The 23,752-nt window shown below is 41.4% G+C and overlaps 1 long non-coding RNA gene across 2 annotated transcripts; it reads right to left on the bottom strand.

Moving 5' to 3' along the window:
- Nucleotides 1-276: 276 nt before the first annotated feature.
- On the bottom strand, nucleotides 277-23,401 carry LOC308482120. 2 transcript variants are annotated; one of them, XR_013989054.1, is made up of 4 exons: nucleotides 23,060-23,401; nucleotides 21,745-21,809; nucleotides 11,569-11,727; nucleotides 277-463 (listed from the first exon to the last, which is right to left on the bottom strand). It is a non-coding gene; the product is annotated as an uncharacterized lncRNA (long non-coding RNA). The 2 variants fall into 2 exon arrangements; XR_013989055.1 differs by lacking the exons at nucleotides 21,745-21,809; nucleotides 23,060-23,401 and adding an exon at nucleotides 11,951-12,154.
- Between the last annotated feature and the right edge of the window lie 351 nt (nucleotides 23,402-23,752).

Raw genomic sequence — 23,752 nt, forward strand, 5'->3', positions numbered from 1 at the left:
AATACAGTGGTACCTCGGGTTAAGAACTTAATTAGTTCTGGAGGTCCGTTCTTAACGTGAAACTGTTCTTAACCTGAGGTACCACTTTAGCTAATGGGGCCTCCCGCTGCCGCCGTGCGATTTCTGTTCTCATCCTGAAGCAAAGTTCTTAACCCGAGGTACTATTTCTGGGTTAGTGGAGTCTGTAACCTGAAGCGTCTGTAACCTGAAGCGTCTGTAACCTGAGGTACCACTGTATCACCAACCAATTGATGAAATGAGCAAACACCGTTCAGCTTTTCTGTGGAATGCTGTTTATTCCAATTTAGAGCTAATGAGTGGGTTTTCACTGGGAAAATAGCACTTCCTGGAGAAGAGTCAATAGCTGGTTTATGTGGGGTGGCGTCTCCTTGCAACCTTAACTGAAGGTGTGGAAATGAGGTTTTCAGTGGGTGTTCACATCTGGAGCCCTGAGGCACAGTACCTGTTGGAGTTGAAAGAAAGCAAGTATTATTCATTTACTCTTTGGATTTTCATTTTGCTTTTCAGATTGCTGGATGTCTGACATCAGGAAATAATTCTGGGAGCTGATTCTTGAATGGTCGTCCTAGCCACATGACACAAACCTGCTACATACAGAACATGCGTGAAATGGGAGTCAGTCATTTGTGGAAGGGGTCTTCAGTGAGATGATCAAACCTGCCTTTGTTTCACTGCCACCACCTCTGCCACTTACACTTCTGGAAGCCAGCACCACTTCTGGAAGTGTGGTGCCAGCTTCCGGAAGCACGGTGACTGGAAAGCCACAGCAGAAGGAGAAGGAAGAGTGGGTGATGTATGTGGACAAGGTATGTAGGTGTGCTTTTGGGGTTCCATATTTTGGTCCCGCGCTCTGGTGTGAGCCAGAGCATGGGAGACAAAACAGGACATCTAGGATGGTTTTTTAAAAATATATATTTCTCATAAATTTATTTATTTGGTTTTTCAGATTAAAATTTCAAAGTCACATATCCAACATACAACATAGAAACTAGATTCCAAAGAATCTCCTGGACTTCACTCCTCCCCTTTGTGGGTCCTATTGTCAGGGCCATCTTACCCATAGGCGCTAGGGGTGTGAGGCACTCGGGCGCTGGGCTCTCAGGGGCACCAGGCCAAGAGTCATGGGCCCGAGAGTTGAATCCGGGGAAGAGCCCACCTGTCGGTCGGAGCGCCATGATGGGCTCTTCTGCTGTGAGTGGCACTGTGTTGCGAATTTGGGGGCGACCGAGCCAGCGAGTCACTGAGGTGGCAGGCTGGCTCCGCCCTCGTGGGGGGGGGCACCAGGTGGATCTTTGCACCCTGGCATTGCATATGCTTAAGACAGCCCTGCCTAATAATAATAATAATAATAATAATAATAATAATAATAATGAAATTTTATTTATATCCCACCCTCCACAACCAAAGACGGGCTCAGAGCAGCTAACAACAGTAAAAATAGCACAGTTTACATAAAATCACAGTCAATTAATTGAGATACATTCTAAAATCAATTCAGAATCAAATTAATGGCAACCATTGGGCTAGAGTTCTATGAGGATTACAGAAGAGGTCAGACTGTGCCTTGGCCAAAGGCTTGTTGGAACAGCTCTGTCTTGCAGGCCCTGTGGAAAGATGTCAAGTCCCGCAGGGCCCTAGTCTCTTGTGACAAAGCGTTCCACCAGATCGGGGCCACGGCTGAAAAAGTCCACGCTCTGGTTGAGGCCAGCCTAACCTCCCTGTGGCCCAGGATCTCCAAGATGTTTTTATTTGAAGACTGTAAGCTCCTCTGTGGGACATACCAAGAGAGGTGGTCCCGTAGGTACGAGGGTCCTAGGCCATACAGGACTTTAAACGTTAAAACCAGACCTTAAACCTGATCCTCTACTCCACCAGGAGCCACTGCAGCTGGTATAGCACCGGCTGAATGTGATCCCACAGCGAGGACCCGGTAAGGAGTCTCGCCACGGTGTTCTGCACTCACTGGAGTTTTCGGGTCAGTCTCAAGGGGAGCCCCACGTAGAGTGAGTTAATCATTTCCTTCTACATCTTTTATAGTAATCCAAACATTTTACCTCTCTGTTGTGTCCAAAATTCACCATTAAACTACAAGTGTTACAATGGTTTTTAAGATAAATTATATATTTTCCCCAACAGCTGGGATTGGGATTAGAAACTGGGTCAGCTTCTGGAAATCTGGGATATCCCTCTTAAAACAGGACAGTTGAGCCGTATGTTGATTGTTTCTCTGTCCCTTCCCTGGCAAACAAAAAGTGCCTGGCTATGTGGTGTGCACACTCCTGATAGTGCCACTGCAGCCATGGTTTTAGCTTTCCTGCCCTTGTCATCATATGGTGAAGTGGCATGGGCAGTTGGGTGTGCTTCAGCCAAATGTGGCCTGCGGAGGGTTGGCCAGTTTCTGATCTAGCTCTCCTCCTCCAAAAATAATTCCCTACCTCTTTTCTGGATCAAACTCAGACTGAATCTCTTGTTCAATAAATCAAGATCCTTTATTAGGCATGGTAAACCACACATTATCATACAGGCACCGTATACAAATTGTGCAAAATACAAACTCAACATAACAAGGCTTGTCCCAGTCATAGAAACTGTTATTGTTCTCCTACTTTGCAGTCAGCTCTTCCCTGTTCTCTCTCTCCTTCTCAACTCTGTGCCCCCTGCTACCTTGGAATATGGTTCCATGAAAAATCTCTGATTCTCCCTGGATAAAAAAAAGCATCATTTGAATAAACCAAATATGCCTGTAGCTGCTCTTAGGAGGACAGTCTCTGAAGCAGGCTATCCAAATTATCACAGTCAGTGAAAGAGACATGTCACGCCTGAACTACATTCTGAAGCAAACCTCTTCCTCCCCGCCCACCCTAAACTTTTTAAAGAAAACTCCATCGGGATTGCATTTGTGGAAAGCTAAGCAATAACTGAAACCCAATTTTGAAAGAAACCAACCATAAACACCTGTACACATTAGAAGAGGCTTCGTGTGCAGAGGATCCTTTATTTATAAAGCAATCAAGATTGTAAAGGGGAGGAGAATGCAGCTGACAGGACAGGCGAGAAAAGAAAAAGATCAGGGAGTCTCAGTGCATTTTGAGATTGTCAATTGCCAACGAGATGTTCGTTTTAATGCAGACAGGGAATTGTCACAGCTGCATTTTCCTGGCATGGTGGTTGGTTCCACTTCAGGCCTGACAGGCATGTAATTGAACCCAGAGAAGATTTGCTTGCCGCCGTTGAGAGAAACACACTTTAAAGGGCACTGTCATGTCCTCCCTTTCGTGTTCAGAAATATCCCCCACTGTTCGCTTTACGTAATGAATGTCTCTTATTTCGGTGCCCTGCCTTTCACTACTATGAACAGTTTAATGGGGATCTTTCAGTCATTCGGAAGGTTTCTACAAACAAAAACATGTCCAATATCCAAACGGCCTGAGGGGAAAACAACATTCTTTCCTGACATCAAGTTTTGCAGGCAGCTGAAACCCTAAACAAAAATAGACTGAGAGGAGACAGTGGTGAGGTCCATCAAGAGATATTAACTACAATAGCTAAGTGGAATTAAATCTCCACATCCAGTGGCAGTGGACCACAGAGCACTAGGTGCGGACAACAAATGAGAGTTTTCATTCCTTCTTTGAGAGCTTGAGAAGATGCCTGCTGCATCAGGCCACTGATAGCTTTATCCTCCCTGAATTTGCCTAATCCCCCTTTTTAAAAAATAAAATTAAAAAAATTATACTTTTCAGGTTTAAACATTTCATTAATTTTACTATCATTTTGACATTTCAAAACTTGACTTCCCCCTCTTTCTGCAGTTCCTTCAATTTATTTTTAATATCTTCTGCATATTAACCCAATTTGCTCATTTATTCATCTTCTTTAAATATATACTCTTATGAAACTGCTGGTTATTACAATAATCCTGCCAATGTTCTTCTCTGTTTACAATTTATCTGTAAATATTCAATAAACCATTTCCATTCTTTTATAAAGTTTGTTATCTTGATTTCTTATTCTTCCGGTAAGTTCTGCCATTTCTGTGTACTCCGTAAGTTTTTGTATCCATTCTTCCTTTGCTGGGACGTCGTCTCCTTCCCATTTTTGGGCAAGTAACATTCTTGCTGTAGTCGTATATGTAGGAAGTGTTCTGTTGCGCCAGAAGCGGTTTCGTCATGCTGGCCACATGACCCAGAATGCTGTCTGTGGACAAATGCTGGCTCCCTCAGCCTGAAAGCAAGATGAGCGCCACAACCCCATAGTCACCTTTGACTGGACTTAACCATTCAGGGGCCCTTTACCTTTTTTTTCTTTTTCTTTTTCACCTCAAGGACTGCTTCTTCCCATATGAAGCAAGCCAGACCCTGTGATCATCATCTGAGGTCTTCCTCATGTGCCTCCTCTATGACAAGTCTGGAGGTGGCAATATAAGAATGAGCCTTTTCTGTGGTGGCTCTGCATCTGTGGAATGCTCTTCCCAAAGAGCCTTGCCTGGTGCCATCATTACGTGTCTTTAGGCACCAGCCAAAAACATTCCTATTTAACCAGGCCATAATAATAATAATAATAATAATAATAATAATAATAATAAAAATAAATTATTTACACCCCACCCCCCGTCACTCTGGGCGGCTTCCAACAGAATATTAAAATACAATAGTTTATTAAACATTAAAAGCTTCCCTAAACAGGGCTGCCTTCAGAAGTCTTCTAAAAGTCTGGTAGTTGTTTATTTCTTTAACATCTGATATGAGGACGTTCCACAGAGCGGGTGCCACTACTGAGAAGGCCCTCTGCCTGGTTCCCTGTAACTTGGCTTCTTGCAGCAAGGGAACCGCCAGAAGGCCCTTGGCATTGGACCTCAGTGTCCGGGCAGAACGATGGGGGTGGAGACGCTCCTTCAGGTATACTGGGCCAAGGCCGTTTAGGGCTTTACAGGTCAACACCAACACTTTGAATTGTGCTCAGAAACGTACTGGGAGCCATTGTAGGTCTTTCAAGACTGGTGTTATGTGGTCTCGGCGGTCGCTCCCAGTCACCAATCTAGCTGCCGCATTCTGGATTAGTTGTAGTTTCTGGGTCACCTTCAAAGGTAGCCCCACATAGAGTGCATTGCAGGAGTCCAAGCGGTGGCCATTTAAATAATCTATTACTTGTTAAATGTGTGTGTAGGTGAGGACTGCTATTATGATTGTTTCATTATTGTGCTGTATTACATGTGTTCTGTTTGTATTATTATGCTGCGTAAATTACGTTCATAATGTGGCTGCATTCTGGTGGCTGCTGAATGTTGGACTTGCTGGTTTGATTGAGCAATGCCATTTTAATATTACTGTGACCCGCAGCCACAATGGAGGTTTGTGAATATCTCATATTATCTTTACCATAAAATTCCCAATGGAAATATCCTAAGTTTGATGGCAGAACAGGCTGCCTCAGGGTCATCCTTTGCTGGAGGATTTGAAGCACGGACAGCCATTTGCCACCCAGCCTATAGGTACATTCTATAGATGGACCTTCATGATTCTATGTGAATAAATCAGCATTCCAGTATTTTATTAGGAATTGATCAAGATTATAGAGTTTTCCTAATGAGTAAAAAACAATGTATGCTTTCTTGCTTATTATTATATCTGATGAAAACCTCTGGATAACTTGAGTGGGACCTTGCACTTTCACCAACATAAGCTATAAACTGCTTCGGATACGGACATGTTTGTTTCATGCTTTGTAAGGTGCCTTGTGGGTGCTTTTAAACACATAAACAAATAGCACGGCTTCCTATTTTCAAAAGGAATCGGCCACACTGTGTTGCATCTCAAAAAATTTGTTCCCCGGCCCAGAAGTGTTTTTTTGTTTTGTTTGTTTATAGCCCCAGGTATAAGAAAGAGAAATCACCTCCCTAGTTTCTGAAAAGGTTATGAAGCTTCTGATACTATTCTTTCTGGCGAAAATTACAGCAATGTCTTAAATCTGCCAGTGGTGTTAGGTACAAAGCATTGCATACTATATTCTCTTTATGGTCTGACCTACTTAATGGTAAGAGTTTTAAAAGATTTAAAACCAGTACTATAGAGCGCAGTCCTTTACAGTACATGTCTAGCTGAGTAGTAAAACATTAAGTTCATTGACACTTACTCTTGTGTAAGTGTGCATGGGATTATAGCCGTTCTGTTCTAAAAATCCTAAAATCTATTTTATAATTTTCTCCACTTCTATATTTCAAAAAGTAGGCTCCCTTACCACCACATTAATTGAGCAGAGGGAGGGGTCATGAGAAGAAAACAGTGGCAATGGCTTAATATATGGAATATAAGGGCCAAACTAGATTCCAAGCCGCTGCTGCTTTGAGCAATGCGTTAGCTGAAATTTAGGTTTTCCCCTCCCTCAGATACATAGAATTCTGCATACCATCATTTGAGCTCTTCCATTCCATTTATATCCATATTCTCTAAAGGGGGAGGGGAAGCCAGAGTGAGAATTTACATTTCAAACATGGTTGAACAGAAACTGAATGAAGATGTCTTATTTTGTAGAGCGCACAGTAGCTAGGGGAATAAACTTGGCAGGCTGGCGACAGGGCGGGGTGGGGTGGGGGCTGGTTGTCTTGTCCTGCTGTTTGAATGAAAATGCCTCCCACTTCTCCTACTCAGAGACATCCCATAAAGTTCTCACACACTCATTGCCTGTCACCAGAAAGACCCATAGCCCAACAATGTGTTAGATAGAGTTGGGGGTTCTTTTAATTCATATCTTGCCCTTCCTCAAATGAGCCCAAGGCATGAGGTAAGGCCATTTTCTGATCATGCCAATCCTGTGAGTTAGGTTAGGCCAGCTTTTCTCAACCTCCAAGCATTGATGGTCCACAACTCCCATCAGCCTCACACCATGGGGTGCAGATGATGGGAGATGCAGTCCAAGAGGTTGGATGGCCATTTGTCATGGATGCCTTGGCTGAGATTCCTGCATTGCAGGAATTCTATGATCTCTGAAGGGCAATGCTCTGTAGATGGCTGGGTTAAGTTCAGAGAAAGCGACATGCCCTTGGTCACTCTCTGAGTTTCATGGCTTGGATCATGGTCTCCTCTGCATTGCTTTCCATGCTGCTGGCCATCTTTGTTGCATTTCCACGCTAAACTTCTTTCGTTTTGTCTGTAACAAGTGTAGAGAACCTGTGGACTTTCAGGTGCTGTCAAACTGCATTTAGGGATGGGTGGATCAGTCTTTTCCTAGTCCATGTCAATTTTGCATTGACTTATTCATAAGTCTGAATCACTCTGTTTCTGCATTAATCTGTGACATTCCCCAATCTGTAATAAAATTTGTATTTATTCTTTTTTTTTCAAATATGTAGTATACCTAAACAATAATTTACCACAAAAGACCTCTCACCTCATTCTTGCTGGGTAGCAGTGGTAGCAATTTTTGAGACATGGAAAATTTGATGAATAATTATATTCTGATGTGTGTTGTAGTTCAGAATATGCAAGTTAGGTTGGCTCGCTTAAAATGTGAACTAAATGAAATTCTCCTCCATCCTCATCTACAACTACAATATGTCCAGACCACTGGACATCCTGGCTGTGGGATTTATTTTTCCTTAAATGTAGATGTTTGCATTAGCCTCTATGGATTTTCATTTTGTGAGAGTCAGACCCATTTTCTATCCTATCAAGGTCCAGTTGTATTTTATTCCTCTGTCCTGAGATGTGCTCCTAACATGAGTTTGACCAAACTGCGGGAGGCAGTGGAAGACAGGAGTGCCTGGCGTGCTCTGGTCCATGCGGACATGAAGAGTCGGACACAACTAAACAACAACAACAACATCCTGAGATGTTAGCTATCCCTCCTAATTTGGTATTATCTGCAGATTCGATCATTGTTTCCTCCATACCTTCATCTAGGTCATTGATAAAAATATTGAAGTGTATGCAGATCAGAAGGCAGCTGTCATGATACCCCCTTGAAAATACCTTCAGCTTTATGAGGAACCATTGATGAGCATTTTAAATAGTTTTCCATCTCAGTGAATCCAGCTGATGTGACAGTATTATCATCCAGCTCCCATTTAACCACTCTTGTAGCAAAACTTTGTTGAAGTAGGGCTTTTTAAAAAATAAAATAGAATAGAATAAATGTTTAGAACTAAATTAACATGGCACTGGGGAGAATATCAGCTTCTTACTTTTTCTTAATAGTTTCAGTTCTTTTAACTTTTCTTTCAACTTTTCTTTGATATGGAAACGTTTCCCTTAGCACTTTCGTTGCTTCCTAAATTGTCATAAAGTGTTATTAGAATAAAAGCAGTCAGTCTTGTTCATGGGCCTGTTATGATTTCTTTGTAAGTGGGGTCAATATTTCTTATTCTGAATTACAATGAAAGCCCCCTTCCACCCTCTTAACTTCCTACAAAACAAGTATAAGAAGTAATGAATAATTCTATCACTTCAAGGAGTTTTAGCATTTTTGAGAAAAAGACAAGATGCCGCAGCTATAGCTATTCAAATTATTCAAGCATTTTCTCCTCTTTTACCACTAAAATAATCTCTTCTGTTTTCTTACATATGGGGGAATGAGGGTGATTAATTCCCATCATCATGAAGTATGCTTGATGGAGACTCATAATATAAGCAAATGGAGGGGCTGATCTCTTTATTTCTGGCCTGGCCACTTTCACATCTCCAGACCAGTACAGTCATACCTTGGAAGTCGAACGGAATCCGTTCAACTTCCAAAACATTCAGAAACCAAAGCGTAGCTTCCGATAGGCTGCAGGAAGGTCCTGCAGCCAATTGGAAGCCACGGAAGCCTCATCAGACATTTGGGTTCCAAAGAAGGTTCACAAACCAGAACACTCACTTCAGTTTTGTGGTGTTCGAGAGCCAAAACGTCTGAGTATCAAGGTGTTCAGGATTCAAGGTATGATTGTAATTCCATCCCCTTTCTGCATGAATCAGTCTCTGTGGTTTTTTTTAAAATCAGTTCTCAAACATTTATTCAAAATACATGCTTAAATGGTCACCCCCCCAAAAAAAAATCTGTATTTAAGTGGGTGGGTGTGTTTAAAAACATTTAAACAGCTGAGCTCTGCATCACAATATTTTGAGAAGTGCAAAATCCACCAAAACAGCTAAGTGGACAGTTTAGTCCGAGAAGTGTGAATTGACTAATTCCGTATAGGAATTCACAAAGCATCACATGAATAAACGTAAAGGGGCCATGGGGCATGCACCACCCTCCAGTCTCCCTGACTCCATGACCGGTGTGGAGAGGTAAAATCTGATGTGGGTTTCAAGTGTGCTTGAATGAATGCGCTCCATGAGCTAACTCAGGTTTCCTGGTCATGCAGTGCCATCTAAGCAGATTCAACTGAACACAGTTGGAAGCCCCTTTCACTCTCCAGTTGTGAAGGTTGCCTGTGAAGATGGGGACGATGGGTGCAGCTTGGACACATGAACCAGATGCCATCTTCAGGTGTTCACTTTAAATGCCCAAAGAAGGTTTGAATTCTTGAAGCATCTCTGCAGGGGTGAGGTCCCAGTGTACAGTTATATTTTCTTTTACCTGCACCTGAATCTTTTTTACTTTCTTTGTGCTGCAGAAGGTGGTGGAGGGAATAACAGAGGGAAATTGCAACTCGGTGTTTCATAAATTGTGGTCAGAACCTACCAAGAGACCGTGTGACCTATCTGCATATGGTGTCAAACTGCGATTAAGAGGGCCAAGGAGGGAGTGATTTCCAGATTACTGGGTTATTCTTGTGCAGAAAGATAATGCTACATTTGGGAAGTATTTGAGCGGAGTTATTCCACAGGTAACCTAAAGGAAGGCTTGCTTTCTTTGCTTCCGATTGTGTAAACCTGTCAATTTATTCAAAGCAATCTGCATTTGGGTTATTTAATACCAAAGGGCTAGCGATCTGAACCAAGAAAAAGAAATAACTGTTAAAGTGTACTCCAACAATGCTGGCTACCAGTCAGGATCATTCAGAGTCCTAAGTAATACCAGTTCAATCACAGTAATTGTGGTCTTCCAAGTAGAAAGTGAAGACTCAAAACTCACAATATGCAGAGAGAGAGAGAGAGAGAGAGAGAGAGAGAGAGAGAGAGAGACCTTTTACTTTGTCTTAACAACAAGAATTATTTAGATTAACAAATGTCTTTTGTAATCTGGTGGAAGTATAACACCATCTGTTTAATAGTAGCAGTTTATAATGATTTTCCCAAGTCACAGTTTCTAATGCATATTTATGTATACCATTAAAAAAAACCATTCCATTATCTGCATAATCAGATATATCCTGTTTAGTCTTAAATTCCATATCTATGTGATCTTTGTCCATCAAACATTTATAACTGTTGACAGGAGACCTCTAGTTACAGATTATCCTGGACTTATTCCTGGATCTCTCTCTCAGCATCCTCTGTGAAAAAGAGCTGTGTTGCCTCTGGCTAATTTGGGTTGTGATGGCCTGCTGATCTACAGTACCATCACCCTTGACCTCCATCCTCAGACACTCTCCACTTCGCTTGTGTATTGGTCAATACTCAATCGGCAAGCCAGAGAAAATCTGAAACCAGTCCTTGCTCAATTGCAAACCGAGCTTGAATGAACCAAGGCAGTGTACACAGATATTAATTAATGCCTACATTGCTTCTGGCAGTGTCATGGGGCAGCTTGAAAAGTTTGTTAATGAGAACAGGAAACTGGAAGCATATTGCTTGTCTCCTCTCCTAGATCTTTTGAAGGAGCCATATGTAGGATAAGAAAGTTGACATTTTAGAGAGGCTGCTTGGAATATTTATAGCAAACTAGAGACACTGAATCCCAGACAGATCTCAGACAGCTGCTCACTTATTGATACAATAGTTTTAGCCATGAGTAATAAAAATTTCAGAAAACAGTCTGCTACAGAAGGGCTTGCAATTACTTTTAAAATGTTCATTTTAGTTTATACACCACATGGACTTGCTTCATACAGACATTTCCCTACAAACACCCTGTCCAACAGTCAAATCCATCAGCTAAAATAAATCTTCAGTTTCAAGCCAAATCTTGGTGCCTTATGTTTATTAAGTTTAATAATTTAAGAAATGTTTATTGTAAGAACATCTTGGAATTTTATTTTTGAAATGGTTACGGGGTGTTTCCACCACTTGCTTATGTAAAAAAAATTCTTTTAAATCACAAACTTCTCAGAGCGGCTAGGACAAATATCGGCAAAACATCAAGAACAAATCAGCTATACAAGTAAAACAGACCAAAAAGCAGAAGGGAAGAATAGTAATGAAATAGAACAGCATCCAAAATCAGGTGAATGCCTGGGTGAATAATAGGTCTAAGCCTCAGACTACATATTGACCAAGGAAGCTGCCCTGTACAGTAATTATTTCACCACCAAGAAAAAGGGTTTTTCCTTGGCAACCACTTGCCCAATTGTGATTTTAGCTATTTCAGCTGTCGCACATCCAAACACAGATGATAATATCCTAACTTGATAACAGCTTGGGACCATGTTACTTGAAATATCTCCACCTACCTGTAGATACCTACCTGAATCTTAAGATCTTTAGGGTCGTGGTTCATATGCTATTGGCAAGAGATGTTGTAGATGGCTTCAAAGCAGAGCATCTTCTCAGTTGTAGCACCCCAAATAAATCAACCTTTCAGGATGTCCTGGTCCCCACCCAAGAACAGCAACAGGTGCACTTTCTTATAAGTAAAGAAGGTAACCCATTAGCAGATTGACCATGCAAACTCCAAAGAAGAAAAGCGATTAGTTCAGAACCCTTTGGGCACTAGCAAGGGTCAGTTCTGGTGTGTGTGTGTATTGATGATATGCAATGTCCAGACTATATATATATATATATGTATATATATATATATATTAAAACCTTTACTTTCACAAACATATAACTTAGAAGAATATACTCACAATCTCATGCTCAGGTTTCTCCCTATAAATGTTTAGGGATCACTTCAGACAGATCACACACTAACACACACTGTCCTCAGCAGTATCCTGAGATGTCTCTGTCAGCAGCTATTCTCCTCTCTCTCTCTCTCTCTCTCTCACACACACACACACAGAGAGAGAGAGAGAGAGAGAGAGAGAGAGAGAGAAGCAGAAAAAGAGAGTTAAAATGACAGTTACTTCAATAACAGTCACAATTGAATGGAATGCTTCTCTCATGTGACTCACAGCCAGCCAATCACATGAGAACTATTGCCATAGGAAACCCCCTCCCCCGAGCAATTCAACATAAGCAAACATTTCCAATTCAGGGAATTAAACCATTATCCTTAACAAATTCAGCTCAGGATAGGTGCTTGAAGAATCCTTCAGATAAGTTCGGGGGCAAGGCCAGAGACCAGGATGTGAAACAAAGATCTGAGACGGCACAGGAGCAGTCCAATAATTGACCCTGAGTACACGACACACTTTTAAACAGGAGGGAGAAATCCAGATACTCGTGAGAATGTTTGTCCACCAAAGAGCTCCTGGCCTGAAGCCATGTGCTCCTTTCTTGGGGGCTGGGGCTGCTGTTGCCTCTTGAGACAAAGATTGGCTGCTCTCCTCCACAACAGCTAAATCTGTTCTGTGGAGTTTCCTTTTTCATTAAATTTATTGCTTTTGCTTATACCCTGGGCCATAAAGGTAAAAGGACCCCTGACCGTTAGGTCCAGTCGCGGACGACTCTGGGGTTGCGGCGCTCATCTCACTTTATTGGCTGAGGGAGTTGGCGTACAGCTTCTGGGTCATGTGGCCAGCATGGTGAACCAGAGCAGTGCATGGAAACACCGTTTACCTTCCCGCCGGAGCGGTACATATTTATCTACTTGCACTTTGACATGCTTTCAAACTGCTAGGTTGGCAGGAGCTGGGACCGAGCAACGGGAGCTCACCCCATCGCAGGGATTCGAACCGCTGACCTTCTGATCGGCAAGTCCTAGGCTCTGTGGTTTAACCCACAGTGCCACCCACGTCCCTTTTATCCTGGGCTATAGGCTTACATTATTTAGGGAAACTAAAGAAGGACAGGGGGGCACTTGTGTGCAGACCAGGGTTTGGACTGATCCCTTTTTCTTTTTTCTTTTCTGTAGCTGCGAACAAGCTAAAGGAAACAGTGCAACTAGAGAAAAGTTCCCCAGGCATTCTTAATCATCTCAAACATGAACTTATTGGATTCATAATGAAAAAATTGTTTAAACTTCCTTAGTTACTTAGTTCCTTTATTAGTATATCACCACCATAATCATCTTAGGGAAGAAACATAAAGAAATTAAATTTGTAATCATATTTTTTTTAGAAGACTAGCTCTCTGTATGTGCAAGAATGACAAATCACCCAAGAATGCAACAAAAACATAAAACAAACAAACAAACACACAACAAAATTGTTAATGGACTGGAGATTCTGAGACATAGTCGTAATGATATCATTGACCAGCAAGGTTGTATGCATTCAAACAGATGACAAAAATGTAACTTGAGCTTTGTACATTTGAAGCACATGGCTTCCTCTAAAGAATCCTGGGTAGTATAGTTTTCTCCTCGAAGAGTTACAATTCCCAGCACCCTTAATAAACTACAGTTCCCAGGATACTTTGGGGAAACTTTAAATGTATAGTGTGTATGCAGTCTTGTTTACAAGAAAATGGGCTTTATTTCTGATGTTCTACAATACTAAAGTATAGGACTGGATGTGGCCATATGCCTTGTTGAAATTGCCACAAATTGTAGTACATTTGCCTCAGAATGTGTTTCATAATTGTCCTCTACTTTACAAGCATAAAAGAAAACAAAATAGAGGGAAAGCTTTGTATGATTATGTCTGTGTGTTTATTTTCAGCTGTGTGCGTTTCATTTTGTGGCTTCTCCTTCAAGTGGTAAGTCTTGGAAGACTTGTTTTTCTTGTGATGCATGTTGTACTCCCATGTCTTGTTCTGCAGGTTCTGCTGCAAGCTGTCTATAACATCATTTGGTATTAGTAATGTTTGCAGAGACTGAATGAAGCCTCTTCAAAGTCGGGTGGGATGCCTCTAATTAGCTTCCTTCCACATTTTTACCCAAATATAATTAAACTTTTAATCCTAAAGTGCCCTGACTATTAGTGGAATGACTTATAATGAATGTTTCCACTGTGGTTTTTAATGTGTTGTGCCTAGCTGCCTTCCTAGCATTCGAATGTTAAAGGAGGGGGAGGGAATCACTGGCCTTCAGGGAATAAAAGGACCCTGGGAATTCATAATAGGGTGAGCTGAATTTGGTATCAAGCTAATTTCCTTCCAAAAGTATTGACCAAAAACTGAAGTTGTGTATTAGAGCAAGTGAGAAAGGACCATTTGTTTCCAGAAACTGTGAGAAGATTCTTGAAGATTCTCAAAGCATCAAGGTGCAAGATTCTACAGCAGTTATCTATCTATCTATCTATCTATCTATCTATCTATCTATCATCTATCTATCTATCTATCATCGACTTGTGCGATTCCTGCAAGGGAGAGACTGCTGAGCTGAGTGCAGGCAGCATGGAAGACTGAAGTGTGCCTTACTATCTGCGTGGTAGTAAAATTGTAAATAGTCTTAACAACAAAAACAACAACAACAACAACAACAACAACAACAACAACAACTTCCCGTAGACCTCTGGTTGGTCAGTGTGAGTGCAAGATGTTGGACTAGACGGGCCATTGGTCTCATCCAGCAGGCTTTTCTTATGATCTTGTGATCCTGTGAATATTCAGTACTGAAAATTCAGAGGAGAGCATTTTAGCAGCCATCTCATTTCGTTTCCAACCCTGGCTCTGTTTTTATGATAACATGCTATTGTGGGGGGTTATATTTAACTTCCAGAAATCCTGCTCAACAAACTCTGCATGCTTCACAATGAAGGAACACTTGCTTCAGAAACTGAAAGGTATTTCCACTTTTATTCACGATTTCCCATGATCAAGTGAAGTGGCTTGGGCTCAGCATGTTTTATTCTGCTCGGCAGTATAAAGCTCTTAATTAGGTAAGGTATTGCTAGGAATAAGAATGCAAAAATGGCACAGGCATATGTGAGCTAGTAAGCGGTTTACGTTCCGCAGAGTTCCTGGGACAGTCCAGGATCACACGGCTTTGCTGGAGGAGAGCAAATAGAGATTTAGCACTATTTGTAACTGTCCTACTAATTGGGAGGAGCAGAACATGCTCTGATGTGAGAAAGATGTTCTCTATTGTACACTCCGCTAATTAAGCTTGCTGGAAGGCTTACGATTTAGCACAATTTCCTACCAGAATAATTTTTAGTAAAGGGGGAGGGAAGGATGATATGCTAAAGTGCTTAGTGCTCTAGATGCTGACAAAAGCAGGAATTTAAAAGTCTGGATTCCATTGTAGCTGAAGTTCATTTATCCTAAACATTCTATTTACAGAAGCTGTCACAGTTTGGTGCAGGAATGATGAAATATTCTTTGAAGACCAACTTATCCTTGTAATTTGTGGCCATATTACCATGTGTGTTTTTTGGCGTTTGCCTGTAGTGCTGCCATCTTTTCATTTTAAAAAATACTGGTCTCCTGGGTGAGACCACCAAGTGATGCCAGAAAAACCTGAACCAGGAAAGAATTTAGCGGATCAGAAATTCACAGGGAATGGGGCCAGGGGTGGTGGTGGGAGGAACGAAAGTGGGGGATATTGACATCAGCACCTTGTCATGGTCAAGTAACTTCATGTTGAGATTTACCATGTTTTTAATTTTCTGTTGGGAGCCGCCCAGAGTGGCTGAGGAAACCCAGCCAGATGGGTGGGGTATAAATAATTTATTATTATTATTATTATTATTATTATTATTATTATTATTATGGCTCTCAGTCCCCTTTCCCTCCCTGCAGAGGCTATGAGGATGGTCCTCTCTCAGAGGCTGATGGATCCAATTTGTTGCAAGATGGCCAGGACTAAAATGTGTTATATTATGGGAAACTGCTTGCAGAAATGTGTACATGAATAAAAATTGCATGCAAAATTTTGTTTATTTAGAGATATTTGCTGTAAAATGCTGACAAATTTCCATAAGGATTTTTAAAAATATACAGATCTCTACAGAAATGTGGAGAACTGAATTTACTGCTGGAAAAATGACAAATGCAGAGAACAGAAATTCACAGATCCTTTCAACCTGACACTGAGGTAGGAGACATGACCGCTAGGCGAGATAAGGTCCTGATACCTCTTGTTTTATATATCAAACAACTGGTTTTTAGGCCTCATTTCTTTTTTAAAAAAGCAACACTCGACCCACTCACTACTTTGCTGTAATCAGTATTTCTGGAAATAAGGATATATAAAAAAGGATGCAATATTTACATCGAGAAATTGAAAAGGGAGAGAAAACCCTCAGCTGGACTCCAGACTCTGAGATCCATCAGCAGGTTGATCCTCTTTACACAATAGCTAATGTCCTTTGCATGTCTATGAGTGGCATATAAATAAATGATGATTATTATTACTCACTGAAAAATGGGACACCAGATTCCTCCCCCCCCCAAAAAAAAATCACCTCAAGTTTCCCTTCCGGGAGACAAGTGCATTGGTTAAAGAGAGAGAAAATTGGGATAAATTAGATGGCCTTTGGGGCTTACGATTTATATGTATGTGTGTGTGTGTGTGTCATTTTAACAATCACACATTTTCTTAGTTTTTACACTTTTTGTTGTCGTTTAGTCGTGTCCGACTCTTTGTGACCGCATGGAACAGAGCATGCCAGGCACTCCTGTCTTCCACCGCCTCCCGCAGTTTGGTCAAACTCATGCTGGTAGCTTCGAGAACACTATCCAACCATCTCATCCTCTGTCGTCCCCTTCTCCTTGTGCCCTCAATCTTTCCCAACATCAAGGTCTTTTCCAGGGAGTCTTCTCTTCTCATGAGGTGGCCAAAGTATTGGAGCCTCAGCTTCAGGGTCTGTCCTTCCAGTGAGCAATTAGGGCTGATTTCCTTAAGAATGGATAGGTTTGATCTTCTTGCAGTCCAGGGGACTCACAAGAGTCTCCTCCAGTACCATAATTCAAAAGCATCAATTCTTCAGCGATCAGCCTTCTTTATGGTCCAGCTCTCACTTCCATACATCACTACTGGGAAAACCATAGCTTTACACTTTACACCATGTCAAATTTATAGTACAATATAAACAAACAGCAAAAGGGGATCGCTGGTGGATTCTCCTCTCTATTAAATGCGTATCATGTGCAAGCCACTTTATATTACATAAATAAGGCCTTTAATCCAGTTACATTTCGGAGCTTGCAACAAGAGTTTAGTCTGTATTTTATCATCCAAAAGTTGAGACTAAGATGTTCTTTTCCAAGAATTCCTGAGACAACAATGAGTGGAATCCATAGTGGGTTCGACTGGAATCCTACAAAGCGGATTCTCTCACAGGTGGAAGATTTCTACCAATTTGTGATTATTTCAGATTTCCTTTTCCCTATGTGCTCCGCTCTGCCCCTCCCATCTTCTTGGAGTGGGGGTCCCACTGGAACAGTGTGGGAAGTGGAACTGAAAATTTCAGAGGAAAAGGAAATAGCTGAAAATTGCCTCTTTTCCTTTCCACCCATGGGATCTTCTCATTCATAGATGGAGAGCTTCCTCTGCAGCTTATATCTGCAGCACCAGTATGAAGTAAGCAGCCCATAAGCGGCACACAAAACACTACCAAACCATTCTACGTTCTAAATCTCATATTAATAATCCAAAAAATTGAGAGAACAAGGTACAAGATCTACTACAAAAGCCACAAACAGAAAACTCATTCAGATTGTGTCCAAAAGGAAGATTCAGTCTTTAAAGTTCCTTTAGCCAGGCTCCTGGAGATATCAACAAAGGGAAGTATGATCAAACGAAGTGTCCGTGATGTTATGCATGAGAGTTAGACAGGGTGCCGTCGTTTGTCACCTGTTTCGCCCATGAAGTGTCTTGGGCTTCTTCAATAAATTCTCTCTCATGGTTTGGATATAATTATAAACATTCACTGGTGGCACAAACCAAAACTTATTAGTGTTTAAATAAAATTTCTAAATAATATCTGAACAGACAAGTACAAAAGTCTCTGCTTACAGTCCATATGTTACATTCCTTCTTGGCTTAAGCTACAATATTTAATTTCTTTCTTCAGGAAATTCTCCCTCAAGATTTTGGTGTATTTACATACATTCACTGGTGTGCTGCTTATGTGCTGCTTACTTCGTACTGGTCTATATCTGCGGCACAGCAGACCTGGATCCAAGCCAATGCTTTCTGTTTAAAGCAGGAGAAATATATTTTATTCTATATGAGATTATTTTGTTCCAGACTTTTTTGAAATGTGAACTTCTTGCGGAGGAGAATATCAGCTGGTCTTCTTTTACCAAGCCTTGGCAAAGGAAACACCTTTTGAGAAGCTTTGTGTTTTTCCCCTTTTCTTATTGAAGTTGAGGAAAAAGGAGATGGTTTCAACTTTCTGGTCTTTGTTTTGCTGTGCAAAGGAATGGCGCATCTCAGGACATAGAAGAGACAAAGATTGTATTTAAATATGCCATCAAAATGGCCCTAAATCACAATCTCTGTTAGAACCACGCTAACACAATGGCCAAAAGGAAAGAAAAAGCCAGTACAAAAAAATTTAAAAATTGAGCCTTTCTATTGATATCCAAAGCCAAGGCATTAAGATACTGATGTGTGAAATTAAGTGGGCCAAAGCTTTGCTCATAAAATAAGTTTAAATAGTTCACGATACTTGGAAAACATTTTAACAGCAGACAAAAACCACGTGTAAAGAAGTCATTTCTTGTTCTTATTGAAATACTAATTTTGAAAAATAGATAATATTGCCAAGGTGGACAGTCCTGCTTTTTTGGGGGGTGGGGATACCCCTCTAAACTCTTTGATTCCAAATATCTTCATTTTGCTTGGTTATCTGATGGCTTGTTTGCAGTAAAATGCCACTCCTAATGTACTAGTATTGTTGATCAATTTGTTTTATCCCCCCCCAATTGTTTTTATTAAAGATTTTCTTGGGTTACAAAAGTACACACACCATCTCTGTTTTCAGATCGTAAAGTCCTTTCTACAGATCAGCCACAGTGGTACCTTGGGTTACATACGCTTCAGGTTACATACGCTTCAGGTTACAGACTCCCCTAACCCAGAAATAGTACCTTGGGTTAAGAACTTTGCTTCAGGATGAGAACAGAAATCGTGCTCTGGCGGCGCGGCAGCAGCAGGAGGCCCCATTAGCTAAAGTCGTGCTTCAGGTTAAGAACAGTTTCAGGCTAAGAACGGACCTCCAGAACGAATTAAGTTCTTAACCAGAGGTACCACTGTATATGCAAGGTGTTAAACAACTCTTAGCATGCATTAAGGAAAGGAACCGGAGATATGTGCATCTGAAAGAGAAGGTTGAGGCAGGGTGTGTTTGATCAGAATGCTTCTCTTAGAGGAAAGAACTGGTCTGAGGAAGCAACATAAGACCCAGACCAAACCTGTCTGCATCTGAGCCTATCAGATGTGCTTGGGGAAGGTTTTGCATAGAATCCCGGTAGTGCTAGGATCCCTCCCCTCCCCACACCTGACATCCTGAGATGAAGGAAAGCGGAGAAGGATTTATAGAAGCTATCTCCTGATCCTATGGCCCATTCTTGGATTTGAAGGATTGAAGTCACTGCCAATCAGCTGACAGGCAACAAATTTAAGCTTGCTTTCTGCAGGGATTGCCTGGGCCAACAGAGTTCCCTGTGCAGAACCGTCACATAGCTGATCCAGCCCCGTGCCTGATGACATATGTCTGGTGCAAGGCAGGTGAGAGTGGTTTAGGGGGAAACAGCCTCGTGGGCCAAACAGAGACCCTTCCTGGGCCATATTTGGCCCCTTAGGTCAGAGGTTCCCTACTCCTGCACTAGACAATACTAGAAGGACTGACCAGATAGAAGGAATCTTCCTCCCTCCTTTCTTTCTGGTGGACTGGGTCTGCCATTTATTCCGTCCCATTATGCACAGGAGAGCACCTCCTTCCTAATGACTGAGTACACTAACCATTTATAGCAGTTTCCCAAATATATAATGAAATGAAAAAAATGTTCAGATATTCATTTAGGAAAACATCAGAAGGTTTTCTATTGGGAACAGTACCAGGAAGTCTAAAGGAAGAAGACAAGACATTATATTTATAAGCAACAGTAGCCGCAAGGCTATTGACTGCGAAAAATTGGAAAAGTGGTATAATACCGACAAAAACAGAGTGGCTTGCCAAATTATTGGAGTATTACAATATGTCCAAAACAATGGGAGAAATTGGAAGGATCTCAAAAGAGAAGATAGACAAGGACTGGAAGGTGTTTAAAGGATACTTGCAAAATCATATTGAAAAATCAGAACTCCTATTAGAATAAACAAATTCCGTTATAAATACTGAAATACTAAATAAGATGGATAACAATGTGTAACAGAAAAAGAAGTAGAAAAGTTGGTTTTAAAGTGTGTGAAAGAAAGTAATAGAAGTGGAAAGAAATTGCAATTGAGTAGATTGGAAGTCTAACACAAGGGTGGGGTGAGGGGTGAGGGATGGTGGTGGGAAAAGGAAGTATCTGTGGGATTGAGTGTGGGTATGTATGAATATTTTTAAGGATTGTATGAAATGTATGTTTGTTTGCATATTCGTAATATGTGTGTATTAATGTTGAATTATTTTAATAATAATTTTTAAAAACAAAACCCCCATTTATAGCAGTTTCCCAACCTTGGGCATGGAACTAAATCACTCCTACTTTCCTATTTAGTCTCCCTCTCCCTCTGTTTTGCTCATCAGGAGATAAAAAGAACCCTATTTCAGAGGAGATGCGCATTCATCGAGACAGAGAGGAAATAGTGTTTATCCTTCTTTCATGTCCAAAGCTGCTCAGAAGTGACTTTTCCATACAGAACTATCTCCCATCCAGCACCTGTTAATTCTCACTCCTACAAGAAGTAAGCCATGAAACAAAAAATGACTCGGAGGACATTTCTGATCATTTATCAAATAATGTATCAGAAATTCCTTCTCGTAATTGCAACGCCACACTTGTGCATGGATGTTCCCCCGGTGCTTGCTCTGCTCCTGAGCAAATGAGATCACTTGCCTTGTGTAATCTTAGCCTTGTGAAGTGTCATGCCTTCTGTAGCTTCTAAAATGATTCCAACATAATAATCAAGGAGATTGACAAAGGAGGACTCTTTCTGTTATGAAGAAGTCTGATTACATGTGGCAAGCTCAGACAGCTTTCCAATACAACTTGGTGCTGAACACTGATTGATGGCCCCAATGAGCCATACTGTATGAACTGGCAAAACAAGAAAATCACCATGGCCCTACCTTAGAAATGTTAACCAGGATTTTTCTATGTACTTCCCCAAATCCATGAATTTGGTCATTCAGGGCACTCATTATTTCAGAAATAGATGAATACTCTGACAGCGGAGACAACAGCATGTGAGTTCAGTCCATGTTGCAAAAATGATCTGAGCTGTTCCACTTTTCTCCAATAAACCTCCCCCAGAAATTATTATCCTGGGGGTCACAGATGTGCTTGTTACACCCAAAATCAAAAGTGTATTGTGTGGGAGGAAGGGCTGGATATAAATCCAATCAATCAATCAATCAATCAATCAATCAATGTATTGAGGCTGAATTCCTCTGTTTCTGCTGCCACCACTAAAGGTTATATTACAGAAGTTACTTACGTTCCGGGGATTTGTGGGGCATGGATTATTATATGCTGTACAATTTATGGTCAGGAAATTGAAGTCTGTCAAAAGAAAAGGCAACTTATAAACTGGGCCAGAGCACCCAGAGGGGATTGGTAAGGGGGCAGTTATTAACAGAACAAAAATATATATAAACATTAAAAGAGAGCTACTACCAGGCAGATTGTGATGAAAACTGTTTATTGTTCAGCAATAAATCATCATCCAGAGCACAGGAGTGAGGGACTGAAATGGGATGAGTGGCACAGGAAAGCTCACTGCAGGAGCTGTGTGTCCAGGCAGGCTGCAAACGGTAATTGAAAGCCTAAATAACAGGGTGGGGGGTTTCCGCTGTGGCTTTCTTCTCCCTCCCTAACATCATCATCATCATCATCATCATCATCATCAAAGCTTTATTGGCATCACATACAAACATTCAGAATAAATAGACCAGTGCGATCTCATCGCCATTTCAACAGTACAGTCATTTGCCAAAGGGAAGAAGAGGCGAGCAATCTATTCCCTCCCTAACATAATGTTAACAAAATTACAAGATGGTTAAGGAGAGCAACCACTGCAAATGGATGGAGGCTGGTACCTAACCTTGTATTGCTCATTATACTGTACTTAAAGTTATAAAAAAAGCTTCCATGGGGATGCTGCAGCATAAAAATATGTATACCCATTCTAGTTAATAACTCTATTATTATGGATGGAGGAGGAATCCCTTTTCAATGGATTTAACTACCCCACTGAGCTTGGCCAACAAGTGTCCCCACACCTGCAATTCTCAACTACTCATATAGAAAGGCATAAGGCCTCTGACAATGGACTGTCAGGGTCTGGGCAGAGGAGGAATGGTGGAGACCGCCTCCCCATCCTGACCCTTCCAAGGAGGAGGAAGAGGAAGACAGTATAGATTTACAAAAGGGGTTTGAGAGAAGGCTGCAGCTCAGAGGCAGATTAGGGGGAAAGCTGGGAAATCATGGGAGAGCATTCTAGACCCACCATCTCCCAGAACCTGGCAAGCTTTAAAAGTAGGAGAGCAAAGAGCTCAAAGACAGAGGGCACTTAGTGGCACGTGTAGATGAGGTGATGAGGTTGACGAATGAGGAAGTGGGAGAGACAGGTGGTGGAGATTCACTCATGACAACACCATTATCCAAGAGGCTGGGTTCTATAGCCTTTCTCTGTAAAGTTTGAAATAAAAAAAGACTGTATGAAACTTTTCTTTGTCTTTATACTATTCTGGGCAACGAGCCAGGATCCTGACAGCAGGGAGCAGAGAGCAATAGCCATTCAAATTACCTACCTTCCAACTTTCTTGAGAAAGGAAATGTGATTGTATGAATCCATCCCAAAGTCACACATAAAGTTGATTATTTGATGGATACAGGGCTGTGACTGTATATCTATTGGCCTCAACTTGATGGGTTACAAACTGGCAAACCAATCTAAAAATTTTCCCAATGGTATAAATTAATATGTCCCCCAAATAAAACTATCCATCACCTATTATGGAGATCCATCTTAACAGGGCTGAGATGCAGTCTGCCTGTTAACTGTTTCTGGCTTTACCAAGACTTAAAGCAGATCCTCTTTGTGACATCACACTTGACATCAGAATGCCATGTTTGCATTCAACCTAGACTATCTCCATGCCAACAGCAATGGCCAGTAAATTTCTGCAACTAAGTAACCATCAGCCTGACTACCCAGTTGTTTCTGTCTAGACTATTGGATGTTTATTTTTTGCTCTCATAATCAAAGCCTGAAGAAGAGCTGTGTATAATCTGAAAACCTGCTTCCACTGTTAAAGAAAACTAATTGTCAGAGACTGGGCAGAGGAGGAATGGTGGAGACCCTCTCCCCATCCTGACCCTTCCAGGGAGGAGGAAAAGGAAGAAAGTTTAGATTTGCAACAGGGGTTTGAGGGAGGTAGTAGTTCAGAGGCAGATGGGGGGAGGAATTGGGAAATCATGGGAGAGTCAGAACAACACCCGGC

This window comes from Podarcis pityusensis (genome assembly GCF_964106645.2).
Source record: "Podarcis pityusensis genome assembly, chromosome: 7".
In the NCBI taxonomy this organism is placed as follows: Eukaryota; Metazoa; Chordata; class Lepidosauria; order Squamata; family Lacertidae; genus Podarcis; species Podarcis pityusensis.